At 35.4% G+C, this 15,866-nt stretch overlaps 1 long non-coding RNA gene across 1 annotated transcript; it reads left to right on the forward strand.

Annotated features, from left to right (window-relative positions):
- The first annotated feature begins 822 nt into the window (after nt 1-822).
- LOC113229880 lies at nt 823-9,831 on the forward strand. The gene is made up of 4 exons (XR_003310445.1): nt 823-940; nt 5,246-5,374; nt 6,214-6,248; nt 9,709-9,831. It is a non-coding gene; the product is annotated as an uncharacterized LOC113229880 (long non-coding RNA).
- The last annotated feature ends 6,035 nt before the right edge of the window (nt 9,832-15,866 follow it).

Genomic DNA, 15,866 nt, shown 5'->3' on the forward strand with positions numbered 1-15,866 from the left:
GCATTTTGGTTTACAACATTATGTTTGACTTTGATTAAACTCTGCTAATTTCTGTTCTTTATGTATTCAACATCTTCTAATCGTTGAACCATTAGAATAAATTAATAAATGAGGTACAGAATTTAATGTAGAGGCTATAATTTATTGATTGCGGTCAATATTTAACATTAACTTAAACATAATTGTAATCGTTTTCGCCTTTCTCTTTGGTAGTACAGAACGCACCCGCTTTCATCTTATCTGACGAATCTGTCCAAAACGTAACTGTCCTTGTTTGAAAATGGACAATAAAACTTGGCGCAGTCGCGGTTGTTTATTATTTATATACCTCACATCATACAAGATTAGATTGGCAATGACCTCTTTGGACATGATCTGCACGATTCACATGAGATACCCCTTCAAATTTAATTTATGTAGGTATATGTATATAAAACAGCTAGCATTCTTATCGCATTCTTATATGAAGTACTTTGATAGTAATCAATGCAGTAGGAAGATAAACATTATCGATATCGATTCTTATATAAACTAAATAGATAAAACATGTTTTATAACAACGTTTCACTTCATCAAAGGTATGATACACTGCCACACAGTTAATGTTTGGTCTACACTAATTTGCTCTACTAATATTGTCATAAATCAGTTTATCATATTCCAGTTTCACCGATAATCTTAGTGTAAATCTAGGCGAAGGCTTAAAACTTGTTCAAAAGACATTTTATGGTGCGAAGTGCTCTCGTAGGGTGAATGGCTGCTCAACAAATACAGTGCTACTCTGTGGTAAAGCTAGACAGGAAATCACAGTTGACAGATAATGGCCACGATTAGGTGGGCCTGTTGAGAGATGCTATAACTTTATACCTGTTTGCTTTAGTTGATTAGGCACATCGTTAAAATACAATTTATTGGAGTCCCTTCAAGAGGCTTTATGATGGTATGATATGGCCATCCAAAATGATCTTAGTGACGTAAAATGAATATATATATACACGTATCGTTAACCGGTTCATGGACTGTATTTAAATAGTACCGCACACCAAAATGTTACTACTTTTCTTTGTGCCGTGGTGCTTATTTTGATTCAATGTAATAATTACGTTTTATCATTGATCCCATTAACATTCTTGTATAAATGAATGACAGTAGTAGGGTGATTGATTCATGTTGTCATATTGAATTATAAATAACGTCAGTAAAGAGTACTAAAAAAACGATCTCAAAACTTCGTGGAATTACATTTATTTGCTAAGTTTTATTGCACTCGATTACCGGAAACTGCGCGAAACCGAATTCATCCCCTAGTTTGCCACCCTGGAATTGGATTATTTTCTTCAAATTTAAATGGGACCACTACTAAGGTGCTTTGTTTCCAACAAAAATCAAAAAGAATCATCAAAATCTGTTCACAAATGCCGTAACGTATCGCGTAACATACGTACAAAAAAATACAGTCGAATAGCGAACCTCCTCCTTTTTTGAAGTCGGTTAGAACATATGAGTGCCAGAGGAAAAGTTTGGTTAAATAAAACTTACTTTTGCTGTTAGAAAGTTCAATGGCTGACACGTATTTGTATCACCTCATATAAATAAGTCCTACATAGCGAAATGAGGTACACCATATTTATCATATTTTGATATTTAATTTTACGGTAAACGACGTTACCATCCATGAACGGGTTAGTAATACTACTGACTATATTATAATATGTACAATGGAGACCACGAACCGGAAGGCGTTCAGTGGGACGGCCCCCTACTGGATGGACTGATGACCTGGTAAGGGCGGGGGGTAAACGATAGATGCACGTCGCGTCCGACCGGCTAGTCTGGCAATCTTTGGGGAGGCCTATATTCAGCAATGGACGTCTTCCGGTTAATATGATGATGATGATGATGTACATCTAACATAATAATGTAAAACCCTGAAGGGCGTAGCAATGTTTGGACAAAGACATGCCGAAGTTTAAAATTTACAAATTTTAATCATTAAAGATAATTAGAAATAATCTTCCAACGAGTAAAAACATTTATATAGCAAAAATTGCTTTAAGAGTTCATTAGCTATTCTTTCAAATTCTTTCTTTCTAAAAATAGTCGCTTTTTTAACCATAAATTGTTATTGTCTTTGTGTTTAGGTTTCAACTGTGCAGATTTAATTTTGATCTGATCAGTAAAGCTAAATTATTCTGTAATCTCGTCTCAAAGCGTCTGTAGGGTGTTCCATACACTTATAAATGATAGTATGATAACTGTTTATTAGTTCTGATTTACAACTAATGATACATTTGATAGGTGTGAAAGGAGTACACTGACTTTGCCTAATTGTGAACTAAAAATAAATTATTACTAAATGTCGCATGTATACGTAAAATGTACACAATGTATGTAATTAACACAATGTACGGTATTGCACCGTACAGCATCGTTTAATCAATTTATTATTTTATAAAACTAAATACATTTGGTACTTGGTACTTGGTGCAACGGGCTGGTATCCGCAACTCGACGACAAAGAGCCTATTTTGCGTGTGGAAAAATACATATAAAACTAAATACATATTACGTAGGATAAATACGAGTATATCACAAGTGTTAGTACTGTTCCTTCAAACTAGAATACGGTACTTAAGGCCCTAGTAACCATAGGCGCAGTAAGCGGCAAGTACAGCTTTCACATTTTTTTTAGAGTGTATACCAATTTATAAAAAACCAAAATGTCATGATTTTTATCTTTTTGCCGTGCGCTTTTCAATTGACATCAGAAACACTATGGAATCCTATTATTGCAGGTAAATGTATCTACCTACGAATGCTGTTTTTAGCGTTGTACGAAAAATGAATACTTGAAAATTATCGTTGATAAATGGTAAATATTTTGTTTTTGGAAAATTAATTTCTAAGTTATGGCCGTTAATCCAATAAGTTTCAAGCAATATTTCTTTGCTTAACTTGTCACGATCCTAGAGACACAAAGTATCCCTAATGATTTTGTTACTTCAGCGTCATTGGGCCACAATGTATCTCTACGCACAGATGTGTTTTTATCTAATATTTAAAAAAAATGATAATTGATAAAAAAATTACATTGTTTTGACCAAAATCGTTACGAACAGGACGTGATGAGTTAATAAATAGAATATTTAAAGTCTTAGTATAGTTTTAAGCTATTTTGCAAGATGTCAATAGTGATACATGATCCGCAAGAACAAACACAAATCTTAACTTAAAATTTAAGCAGTGGAAAGTCATTTATGTTAATTAAGAACGGCAAACAAGCAGTTCCTTGAGGAATTGAGTTTACCATTTGTTGAAGGTCAGATTTGGGGCGAGTTAATTCGCCCATTAGGTTAAAATTCTTAATTGCAATAAATTATTCTCGGTTTTTTTAAATATGATGCGAATCAATTGTGTCTTAAAATTCTTACGTACAATTTTTGGCACCTCGCGCAAAACACTCATCGTGTATCTTATAAGACGCCAAATTGTATCGATACTGTTGTTTGTCAATTGTTACAGAATCTGTTTTGAGATGTCATATTTTTCACAAAAAGAACTAGGTAGTATAGGCTCATACTCATGTTTGCTTCGTAGATTTTCACTGAAATTGGTAGTAATAACAGGACGGTTAACATATTACGGACAGTCCTATTTCCCTTTTTTTACCTTTCTTCAAAAAGGAGGAGGTTCTCAATTCGAGTGATTTTTTTTGTGTGTATGTCACGCGATTACTCCAGCATTTGTAAACCGATTTTAACGATTCTTTTTTGTTCGAAAGAGGGTACCTCAGTATTGGTCTCATTTAAATTTGAAGAAAATATTTCATATCTAAGAGTGGCAAACTAGGGGATGAATTCGATTTCGCGCACTTTCCGTTAACCGAGTTCAATGAAAGTTGGCAAATAGTTGTAATTCCAATAAAAAAGCCGCTAAGCAAACTTTTGAGATCGGTTATTTTTTAATAATTGTAAATCGGTTTTATTACAGAATTTATAAGAAATACATGTTTTGTTTAAAACGTGTATTTCTACACTTTAAACGTGTATTTCTATGTAAAGAGATATTCTGATTTTTGTGTTAAACATTGATTAAAGAGAATATAATATTGTCGAATCAATCGATTCTATGGAGTAATTGTTAATACAGCACGCAGAACGAATTCAAAGCATGATTTAAAAAGTGGAAAGTCCTGTTTTATCGATTTGATTGAAGTGGTTTTCGTTTGTCTTTTGTTTCACTTTGTAATCCTTGGCATTAAAGTGTACCGAACTTTAATAACTGACAGTAGCTTCACTCGATTGCTTCCAAATTCACACGCTTTCGTGACGATAATGCATGCAAAAATTATCCGATCGCTGACCGTCTCACGACATAGCACAGAATAAATTCTGTTCCTACAAATTGCCATGTACTCAACAAAAACAACATATATCAACAAAAGGATAATAAAGCAAAAAAAGGATACTTAATAAATTAGTGTAACGATTTGCGTGTGACGCTACCGTCAACTCTTAATATAACACAAACAGAAATACCGCCAATATTGGTGTTGAAAAACACCAATTAAACGTCTTCGTTTAAAAAGGCTTGGGAACTTCATAGATGCGTAGAGCGATGACCAGCCAAATTTCACGCACGAAGTGGGACTATTTATTTTGGAACGGGTTTCGATAACGCGGTCACGGGCAAAATGACGATGCCTATAGCCGTGACAAAACCTTCCTTAATTCATCACTGGCACACCAAACTTCCACAAAACAATACATCTACTAAGTGACATTAATAGTTTTTCCATTGTGCTGTTTATGTTACCTCCGTTATACCCCCAGCGTTTCAATATGATGTCTGACCAAGAGTCCCTTTTGCAACAAAAAATAAACCTTTACGTGATTCTCTCTCATAACAAAAGTCTATTACAACGTAATGTAAATAGCGTGCTGCACTAAAAAGATTAAAAAAAACGTCGAAACAAAACAATATCGCTCTCTTCATCGACGCGATTCCAAAATGAACAAGCAGAGAGGAGAAAAAATAAACTTGTTATCTTCAATTAGTTTCTGCAGAGCGGTTAGAGGCAGAATCATAGGGTAGAGCAATATAGTCGGGAGCGAGTGCGATGAGAATCCAGTTAAAAAAATACGCTCTGATTAGTAGCGGCGGACAAGAAAGAAAAAGGCTGGGTGGAACTACTCTGACAGCATCAGAGCACCTCTGATATAACCTACATTATTTTTGTACACAGGTGTGGGCGTAGGGGCCGGTGAGACCTCCCGTCATCCCAGCAAGGCACGCGTCCGTTCACCTTAATGAAGGTCGAACCCGAGCCGGAAAGTAACTGAATATTTCACAGTACACCGACCATTCGTCAAATGTGCGTAAAATATTTCTGTACCTTTACGAAGCTTAGTTTAAAATGTTGCAGACTAACCTAGCATTTAGATGTCTAGTGAGCAGCTACATAAGTACTACTTACGTATGTGCTTGTGTACGGGTTTACACATATTTACGGGGTCGTATTCATCAATTCTCGATTTATGTTACGATGTTGAAATTGTAAATTGTTACAGACATGATGACAAACGTGTTAACTTTTATATAAGAAGAGAATTTAAGCATTTTGAATAAAAGCCATTGTCCACTTGAAGGCCATTTTCGTGGTCCCGATACAATACGGACAATACACGTTTATACGCAAAACAACAATATAACGGAACAAAACGAAGGCTAGACAATAATTGTATTGTAAAACAATACAACGATGAATAAAGTGTAGGCGAAATTATCTTCACTTTATATTTAACATTGATTACCAATTAACTTGATTGAAGGTTTAGGAATTACGATACAATAGCAATTTGCTTATTTATTAGCGCTTGTGTCTAGTCAAAGAGTTTTTCATTAATTGTTTAAAGAAAACAATTTGGTTGATGATTTCTCGTCGCCATTTTGAAAGTAAGCGCCCGCCTTGAGTGGAATCAGAGTCAGTGGTGGCCTGAGTACCGTCAGTGACCACGTCTTATTCCATTGTGAGAAAAAGACTCATATTTCACCGTGATTCATTTCTGATTCTTTCTATTAAATTCATAGATTTAAGTTTAAGGTCGGTATACCGTATACTCGGTTATTTAAAATAAAATAATCATTTTACACGTCTGTTATTTTATTAATTGATTCTACAATTATTTTTTTTCATGTCATGATGTCTGACAGAATATAATGCAAGTACTAAGACTAAGAAGAAACTGGTAAGAAACTTTTTTTATATAATCGTAATTGTCTTTTGTATTGTTGATTTGGATTGTGTAGAAAGTGTACTTGTGATACATACCACTTTATGAACAGATGGAACGCCTGTTGTGTTCAGTGAAAGTTATCATAATGAGTATCATTCATATGCATATCAATGGCGAAATGATGTGTACAGACGAGGATAATGTTGTTATTGCAAAGACAGACAGACTTAAGTATCGGCGTGTGGTGCAGACTTACGAACGTCAATATTTTGAAAGCTTTCTTTTCACGCCGCCCGCGGGCAGAATTCATTTTAAGTTCTATGCTACATGTAAAATATGGCATCTTTACACGTGCGTACACTGAAATTATACTACAGGATAAATAAATATAGACAACATGAAATACATTGCTCTGATTCCAAAGTAAGTAGCTAAAGCACTTGTGTTATGGAAAACGGAAACAACGATGGTACCACAAACAGCCATACCCCAGATAATATAGAAAAGGTAGTTTCTACATTGTCCCGGCCGGGGATCGAACCCGGGACCTCAGAGATAGCGACACCATTAAAACCGGTGTGCAAGCCATTCGTCCACGGAGGCCGTCAATTCATATTACCTACTACAATATTTTTCTTTGCTTTAACCTGTGTTGGTGTTATGGACAAATATGTCTAAACTAATGAGAATTTTTGGTATTCTAAATTCGTAGGCGTTAATTATTCACACTGTAGCGAAATCTTTATTACAGGAGACGGTTTTGATAATGTAACCCAAAATTATACAGCTTTGATGTCAGTGCCTGCCCGCTGCACGCCGCGCTCACGCCACCCTCGAACGTGCTCTCGTTGATTTTATTTTATCTGACGAGTTTTAGCTCACAATGTTGGTTTACGTAAAGATGCTTGTAAATATCTAGTGCCCACGTAGGCAAGGTTTTTAGAACTGTCTTTTTTTACTCATAGAAGTCTCGAGATTGGATAATCCAATATTATCTGCTTATACTATAGGAATATATATATACTATTAGGCTACATAGGCTATACAAAGGCTAAACGATCATATTACTGTATTATTATGGAAGACATGTTGCAGTCGTAAAATGGTGCCAGTTTTTATAGTTTATATTGAAGAGTTCTATACGTTTTGATAAAACTATATTTTTAATATTAAACCTATTTATCAATCGCCCTTTTGTCAGAGTAAAGTTCAGTTTTTCTTGTTACATGCTTGGTCAGGCGGAATTTATGACAAGCAATGATATATGCGTTGAAAATATATTAATCCTAATAGCACTCATTGTGCCTCTATAGCGTTTCTATAAAATAGTTTCCAAGGAATTTCTTATAATATGAATGCAATATAATGCAGTCTAATGCACTTTGCGGGACTCAGTGTTGAAGGACCTTTTATCGCGGCTGCTATTAAAGTAGTAATTTGTACCACTTTTGTTGATAGAATTGGTTATACAACCTCTACAACACTGCTATAAATCCGTTTCTATTATGTGTGATATATGATATAACATAAAACTTTTGGAAGTTTACTTAGTTATATATTAATACATATTGTAGGTGTACATTTAAAACAATCCCAACACTAAATTATTATTTAAATAAATGTGCGCATGTTTCTATTCTACGCTATACTTATCGTACAATTACGTAATATGTTTCAAATAATTCATCCAGTTTCCATAAAATTTTCTACTATTGCTTGGTACAGCAAACGTAGTCAAAGTAGGCACTTTATACGAGGCTATTGCATAGAGACAGTTGTGCCACAGCGGATATTATTTATGTTAGCCCCTGGGCAGCTAGGTCTTAGTGGTGTATGACTACGTTGCATGAACGAGTCATGTTGTAATATTTAAAATTAGGGAATTATCGTTCGTAACGAACTATGTATTACAGCAGCAATAAAACCCACTATAAGTTTCTGGTTTTCAATGATTTTCTTAGCAGAAATAATTGTGTACAGGGTCAAGAGCACGTCAAGCTTTACACTTATGACTTATCCAACTCTATGCCGCTTACGATAAGAACGGTCCAAAGTACAAACTGTCAAGCTTGATGTGCTCTTGACTGTACCATGGACCTTAGTATAAAAAAAATCAATAGTTCCTAGTCGAACACGTATTGATTAATCTTGCAAACATTTTTATTATAAAATAGAAAACTGAAAGACATTCTTACTCGCTAAGGATGTTCATACACTTTAGTTTTTATTCCCGTGTACACACTCCAAATGGCATACATTTTTTTATTGAAAATTGTACCTTAATTCATCTACTTATATTCAATTCGTACGGCGGGATATCACCCCTGTTTTGTCAATATTATATTCAGGCGTATTAAGCGCTTTTCGTCATCTTTTATTATGCACACAGTCCAAGAATGAAATTCGCTGCCTTCGACTATGTTTCCGAGCACATGCAATCTCAGTATCTTTTTAGGTGCGACTGAATAGGCATCTTCTAGGCGAGCTCGTTCCATTGTAGACTCTATTTCCAGGACTCTATATCTCTTTGTTCCAGGGCTAGGTAGTGGTAAAGAGCAAGACAATTTACTTTAAAAAAATTACAATTTACAAAATTGGTAGTTTTGATCTGTGTTTATATGGCTAAAGCTGTAACTGAAGCTGAGATTTATAAAACGAAAATTCGACTAAACAAAAATGGTGAACTAAGTAAGTTTTTCGTATTTACAAAACGAACATTGCTTAAGCATGGACCAAACTAATGAGGACTGCTAATTTCCATACCACAGATCGTAACTCTGAAAAAGCTCAAATCTATCTAGATGGCGATGATTGATAGATATCCTGGAAGTAGTTTATATCACATAAATGGCTATCAGTAAACTCCTCTTTAATATGAAATATTAAAAATAATAAATGGTTAGTTTTTTCCTGTACAAAGGGCGCACTATAACTTTCCGGAACTGGCCACTTACATAAACAATATTTAAAAATTAATTACAACATTTGAAAATGGAACTATTTGGCTGTAGAATACAGTTTGTTTCATCTGACTGTTACTTGTTTTTTTACATTGTGGCGTCATTTTAGAAATTGGTTGTCTACATCACCATGGATTTAAGTTGTGAAAATTTTCGTAGTATGATTTTCTACGACTTTAAGGGTCGTATTCTGAAAAGAGTTCTAAAAAGTAATTTGAAGCCGAGCGAACCTCTGCTCAGCTGTTAAATTACACTAAGGGTCGTATTCTAGAACTCGACTCAATGCTCAAGTCAGAATTCCACTGGAAACACAAGCACTGGAAATATGACCCTAATGGCAGGGACTTGAGTATGATTTCGAGTGCTTTAATCCTGACTTGAGCATTGAGTCGAGTTCTAGGATACGACTTTTAGTGTAATTTAACAGCTGAGCACAGTTTCGCTCAGCTTCAAACTACTTTTGGCGATAAAGCACCATGCAAGACGACTATTTATTTATAGCTGGTTTACAGATTCAAAACACGCTAGTGTGAATCTCAGTGACGAATTTCGTGATGGCCTCCCGCCCACTGCTGTAGACAACAAAAACATCGATGCTGTGCGCCGTATGATCAAAACAGACAGGCATGTGACATACCATGAGATTCGGGCATCTTTAGGCATAGGCATGAGCCAAATACAATCAATACTATACAAACATTTGGGTGTAAAAAAGCTGTGCTCTCGGTGGATCCCACACAATTTGACTGAGGTTCAAGAAACGGATCGCGTCACTTGGTGCAATGGCATGCTAACCGATTCAACGAAAGGGCGTCAAATTTGGTGTGGGACATAGTAATAGGTGACGAAACATGGAATTATAGTTACGACCCCAAAACAAAGCAGCAATCCAGCGTATGGGTTTTTCGAGATGAACCGAAACTAACCAAAGTAGCGCGCGTGCAAAGTGCCTCTAAGCGGATGATTGCTTCTTTTTTTAATAGGACTGGACACGTGGATACTATTGCTTTGGAGATTCGCTGTACTGTGAATAGTGATTGGTATACGGCCATTTGTTTGCCGGAAGTTATTGAAAAACTCCGTAAAAATAATTGTAAACGCCGTATCATCTTGCACCACGATAATGCCAGTTCTCACACGGCCAGACAGATAAATGAATTTTTGAAGCTGAACAACGTGGACCTTATGAGCCATTCCGCGTACAGTCCCGACCTGGCACCTTGTGACTTTTATTTATTTCCAAAAATTAAGAACCGTTATGCGGTCAACGATTTTCATCACCTGAAGAGGCTTTCGAGGAGTATGAAAAATATGTTTGAGAGATTATCACGGAGTGGAGTGGCATAAATGTTTTCAAAATTGGTTCATTCGTACGAAAAAATGCATTAACGCTAATGGAGAATATTTTGAGACATAATAAATTTATTTCTGACCATTTATAGTGTTTTTTTCTTTTTCGTTCCGGAAACGTATAGTGCGTCTCACGTAATAATCAAATATTGATCATGAGCTAAAATTATTTTCCGAACTATGACAAATATGCGTAATAATAGATGATATTGTGAACTACAAATTAATTTAAAACTTAACGCTCGTTAATATGGGTAGATGGTGCTAATCCTAAACAAAATAAAAGAATAGCAGTATCCTTAAAAATCAGAGCAATTAACGTTACCTACTAATGTGAGTATTACTGCGTTCCGGCTATGAGGGGTAAGGTAAGATGAAATTATAGGCACATAGGGCTTGTCACCTTATGACTCAGGGTGGTAGGCGCAGTGGCAGTGCCCCTGAGATCTTTGTGATTTAAAGCACAGTTGCAGTACCACTGTCATGTGTGTCACTTACCACCAGGAGATCGTCCCTTCGCTTGGTCTCGTAAAAAAAAGTTGATTTGTTTATATTATAAGTAGAAGTTGGACTATCATTAATGAATTGCAGCTCGTAAATGTAAAACAAATTGGTTACAAAAATAGATATTTGGTACTCGCGACATCTGGTGTACAAACAGGTACTAAATACTCGGTTACGCTTTCTTGTATAGCGATTAGCAGTCCTCTTGGGTTATTAGTTCATGGTTTAAGCAAGAAATTACGAAATAAACTCGACGTCTGATTCAATTTCTTGAACTTAGACTGATTACATTTTGCAAATACAAAAAACCAGTTTGGGATCTAGTATTTCCTCTGATGAAAAATCCCAAATAGGCATAAGACTGCAATACTAATTAACATATTTCTATTTTTCCTAATTTTGTATTATTAATTAATAATACATTTAACGTATTTGAATTTTTTCATTCAATAAAATAATTTGTAAAACGTTAATGTAGCGTAAATTGGAATGTTTCTTTGTAAAATTAAAAATAAGGTATTTAATTAATAACTTTTGTAATTATAATGACCAAAAGGGTGGTTTGCATTAATATTAAACATAACATATGTATATTAGACAAAAAAAATGGTTTATGGCTGTACCACCTCAGTCAACCCTGACCATGAAACCTGTAAAGGCCCCGAAATGTTGGTTTGTTTGCAAAAACAAATACACGCGATTTAAATCCGGAAAAATAGTTTCAGTTCCTATACAAAAAAAGTCGAAATTTTTTTGTGATTCTCAGCCTGAATGTACCTAATAAGAATACTGATTCCTAGTATACATTAAATACGACAGACGTAAATATAGGAAGCGTTACTGTTCCACATTTACATGGTGAACGTCTATGAAGTGGAATTCCTTGCCTGCAGACATATTCCCTGATCACTATAGCTTTTTTTTAACAGGTAATGGCCTGTCCCTAACAGTTGCAGTGCCACTCAGAGCTTTGAATCACAAAGATCTAACGAACACTGCCTCTGCTTCCGGTACCCTCAGATATAAGTTGATAAGTCCAATATGCCTGTAATTTTACCAACACCCGTACCATTCGAAACCGGAACGCAGAAATGTTCACAATATTGCTTGGCGACAGAAATAGGTAAGGTGGCAGTACTTCCCTGGACTAACTCTTTCACAAGGAGCTCTACTGCTACTAACTTACTTAGACCTTTTCAAGGCAAGAGTGTATAGGTATTATTTGGGTATGTATGTTCCATCGTTAACCTCATCGTCCCTTTTCATCAGGTGAGATGGAGGCCAAAAGCGTACGTATTATATCTTAAAAAAATATTTTGCAGCTCTGCAACCCGTAACGGGCATCCTTCACGATCTAGTTATACATGAAATAAACAGTTAATAACAAAACAATAAATCGACGCCGGTTGCAGCCACCGGCGCATTGTTAGCACAATCACGATCGCATTTAACCTTTATTGTCCACACCGACCGGCTCTCTACAAATGACACTAAAGTAACGTTGTATGGAATTTTTTGTCCAGTACCTATCTACTATTGTTGACGTACCTATTAGACCATTTGCGTTCAAAATACCGTATTTAATTGTGCTGTAGGTATGTGATTTGTTTAAATTAAATATAGTATTGCTTAAAGAAGGGATTAGTTATATAGTAGGTACATTATTGCAGAGGCCGGGAAGTAAGGGATTACTGGACGAATATGCGTTACAAGGAAGAGCGCCAGCGAGGTCTTGTAAATAATGCGAGTCGTGAAAAAGAAACGACCTCAAGAGTTTGCTTATTTCCGTTTGCTGTGTCATTACAGCGGGTTCCTCAACAATATATGAAACGCATAATGGAAGTCTAATCTATTAACAGCTAGTAACAAGCGGCTAACTGCCTCCGTTGCCGAACGGTTACCATGCCGGACTGCCACGCAGAGGTCTCAGACTCGATTCCCGGGCCGGGAGAAATATTTGTGTGGCCTATATTGGGTATAATTTGTGGTTGTTTATGTGTGTGGCCACGGCACCCGCGACATAAGGTTTCCCAAGTGCGGGGCTAGAAATGTGTGCGTTATGTGCCATACTTTATTTTACATGCTTTTTTTTGTAAAACCGTTATTTACTACTAAATATATAAACCACTTTATCTAGTAAAACAGTTTTGCTGCTTCTCTTCCGATGACTCGCCTAAGACAATTTTACAGCATTTTAAGTTGAATAACTTCAATTCTAATTTCCAGTCCTTACATTTCGTTTGCAGTTACTAGATCCCACTATTATATAATTTTTTTTTACGTAAATAACACCAAATATTTGAGCGTGCGTGCGTGTGTACGTGTGTGCGTGCGTGTGTAGGTACATGTGTTTATAGGTAAAAATGTGACAAATATGTAATAAAGTAATTGATTCTCTCATATGTATCATTTTTCTAACTTTTCTCATTCGTCGAATTTATTTTTATTGATTAGTGAGGCGTGTCTATCATAGGTGAGTTGTTAAGCTTGTAGAAATCAGAAAGCACATTAACAGAGTTTGACCATTAGGCTAAAAGTTATTCTGAATTTTAGACGAGATTGCTAATGTTTTGGTTGATGAGATAATTTTCGGTTCACTAATAAATTTCAGAAAGCTAGAAGCCTTTTAATATTATTTCATCCCAATGTCAAAAGCGTCAGGAAGGGTGAAGGACCTAAATTAAAAAAGGGTCTTATTAGATGAAAGTCGAAAATCAAATGCATTTAATTAATATTAATGGAAAAGACATAATAAATTGATGTTGAAATTCCAAAATCACGAGTTAGAAAGACGACCTCCGCACACCGGTTTTCATTGTGCCGCCATTTCTGAGGTCCTAATTTCGATCCCCGGCCGGGTCATTGTAGAAATAACTAACCTTTCTATATATATTGTCTCAGGTTCGGGTGTTCGTGATACCGTCGTTGTTTCCGGTTTCCATAAGACAAGTTCTTTATTTACTTACTTTGGGATCAAAGCAGCGTATATGATGTTGTCTAATATTTATTTTATTTATTTATTAGAAAGAAACTTCAACACTTCTTAGCCATTTCTGTTGTTTCTGGGGTCCACTGATAGGGGGACCACTGAGTTTAACCGTTAATTTATCTGTGTTAGCTTAAATAGCTTAGAATCATAAATGAATTTTAGATTCATTTTCAACATTTTCATGCGAGTCGATTGAAAGTAACTTTATTTTTAAGATTTAAGGTGTGATAAATCCTCTCGTTAAAAAGTTGTTATTGAAAATCCCGTCGAAAAATAGATCGACTTAACCTAAGAAGTTCAATTTTTAACTAGAGCTTTTACAAAAATAGCAAGTACCTACAGTAATAATTTGAATCATTCAGAATTACGAAAACTAAAGAAGTCATACGGGACACGAATAATAATGAAATAAAAATTAATTTTTGTTTAATTTATTTTTATTATTAAGTAATAAAGACAGCCAACTTAAATACATTTTACACAACTTATGCCAAAGCATGTTATTCACATTGTTGTATATATATACAACAATGTGAATAACAAAATAATATATACATATATATATAAATTGTTGACGCCTTATAAACAAACAGCCTTACTACTTACCTAATTAGTAAGGCATAGAGAGATAAAAAAGTTTGGATTGAAGTATATATATTTATATATATATATATGTATATACAGACATCTATAGGAACATTCCAAACACGTATTCAAGTACGTAACGAAGACATCTACGTAATTAAACAAGTTCAAGTCTCAATGAGTTTATAGAAGAATAACGTATAAGCTTTAGGGTGTCTCGAAGGGTTTGGCCCTGCGGTCAGAACTACAAACCAATAAATCCTTTTTATATCCGTGGTCAGAACTAACTCCCCTATCCAAAGGATTTTATATCTCGTCGATTACTGAGTTTTTGCTCGATTATTATATTAATAATTTTATTGCTGATAACTTCATAGCAGCTGATCGTAACCGCCATTATGTTGTATAGATATAAATTCCAATAATATTTATTTTACAAAGTGAACACGGGTATAAAAGTTGGTCTCAGTGATCTTTTATTACCTTTAGTTAAGTACTTATACAATTTTCCTATTATGTGGTTCTCGCATTCGAATGTTCTCTCATATTCTATACCGTAAACGTTATAGGCCAACGTTCTATGTATTAAACAGGGATTTAATTGCGTTTACTACCCCACTAACCCACTAATTAACCGTACTGATAAATATATATAAATCTAGATAACTTTAATTCACACCCTTGGTACAATAACGCCACATTTTCGAAATTACAAGTTTTCAGGAGAAAGGTTATCCTTAAATATGAGAGTTATAAAATTTGACATAATAATCCTAATTTGTTTCATGTAATTTGTATTTATTTTATGGTGAAAGAGTTCGTCTAAGGAAGTACTGCCACCTTACCTATTTATACCGCCAAGCAATAATGGGAGTATTACTGTCCGGTTGAAAGGATAAGGGTGCTGGTGAAATTACAGGCACATGGGATTCATCAACTTATATCTCAGGATGATGGGCGCAGTGGTAGTGCCCCTAAGACCTTTGTGATTTAAAGCTCTGAGTGGCCCTGCAACTTTTATGGACAGGCGTAGGCGTGGCGCTTACCACTCAGGCGTATGACTTGTTCGCCCCGTCATGGTATAAAAAATAACACTTGCTGAGTGTGTGAGTTGCTATTATTATTATTATTTATTGTTCTCGTTCTCGTTCTCGTTCTCGTTCTCGCTGTCGCTGTCGCTGTCGCTGTCGCTGTCGCTGTCGCTGTCGCTGTCGCTGTCGCTGTCGCTGTCGCTGTCGCTGT

This window comes from Hyposmocoma kahamanoa, unplaced genomic scaffold (genome assembly GCF_003589595.1).
Source record: "Hyposmocoma kahamanoa isolate Upper Pololo Valley unplaced genomic scaffold, ASM358959v1 63, whole genome shotgun sequence".
Lineage (NCBI taxonomy): Eukaryota > Metazoa > Arthropoda > Insecta > Lepidoptera > Cosmopterigidae > Hyposmocoma > Hyposmocoma kahamanoa.